The following is a 1,342-nucleotide window of genomic DNA, read 5'->3' as shown; positions in this document are numbered from 1 at the left end:
AGGAAGAGTAATTTTTCTTTGGGGGCATGGTCTCTGCTAAGCTTCCCAGTCCTCCAGTATATGGTCAAACACTCATGTGCCTATGGGCAGCACTCGTCAGTGGGTTGCATTGAAAGGAAGATGACATGGCATTTGGGAAGGGGACTTGTTAGGAATCCAGGGAAGAGTTGGAGGTGGGATGGGGTGGATATAATTAATACATTGTATGCATGCATGGTATGTTCTCAAAGAATAAATCTGGGGCTGGAGAGATGGCTCAGTGGTTAAAAACACTGGTTGTTCTTGCAGAAGACCCAGGTTCAAATCCCAGCACCCACATGGCAGCTAACAGCTGTCCGTAACTCCAGTCCCAGGGGATCTGACAGCCTCTTCTGACCTCCGCACTTACCTACATGCGGGCAATACATGCATACATATAAAATAAAAATAAATTTTAAAAAAAGAATGTAAAGATTTTTTTTTTAAAGACAAATAGACGCTGGCTACAAAACCATGGTCTTACTCCATGGGAGGCAAAGTTATGAATAGCAAAAGCTGTAAAATTTCTTCTGTGTGGCCAAGGAAACTGATAAGGCTAGCTGAAACAGTAAGCTGACTGCCGTGGCCTCCATCTGGGAACGCTGGGTGGCTGATCTGGGATTCAAGGACACGACTCTTCTGTGTCACTATGGACACTCTCCCCCGTTTTCTCCTCTCGCTGTCGCTTTAGAGACCAACTTTTAAATCAACACTATGCTCTTATTCCTTCATTTTTAATCACTTAAAACCAAACTTTAAATGAATATTGATTTATTCACTTTTCATCTTTCCTCATTTTATATTACAAACTTCTAAATCTTGAACACTACACATTAATTACAGGAATCTGAAGAATTGATTTTATCACAGTACTTTTCTCACTTGTCTACATTTCCAAAGGACAAGAGCATGATTCTAATTATAGCCTTTTATACTCTGCCCTGCTAACATTTCCACCTATGACTTTCAATTTTCTCTAAATAGAATTTTCAGACACAAACAAGTCACCGAAATATTAACAGTTTCAATGGTCTGCTCAAGTTGTGAGCGCTCTTTATTTTTGCTCTTTCCTCCTGACCATGTATATCTGCTAAACTAAGAAATCAAGCAGATTTAGTATCCTAGGTTTTGCAACTGTAAAGTCAACATAGTAGTCAAAACTGGGGTTGGAAATGAAGTTCAGTAGTCAAGTGCTTGCCTGGTATGGGAGATCCTGAGATCCACCTTCAACCCCCACCCCCCAATGCAGAGAGAGAGAGAGAGAGACAGAGAGAGAGAGAGAGAGAGAGAGACAGAGAGACAGAGAGAGACAGAGAGACAGAGA

The sequence above is a fragment of the Nannospalax galili genome, unplaced genomic scaffold (genome assembly GCF_000622305.1).
Source record: "Nannospalax galili isolate Female #2095 unplaced genomic scaffold, S.galili_v1.0 scaffold388, whole genome shotgun sequence".
NCBI lineage: Eukaryota > Metazoa > Chordata > Mammalia > Rodentia > Spalacidae > Nannospalax > Nannospalax galili.
Note: the sequence above shows the minus strand (reverse complement) of the source record.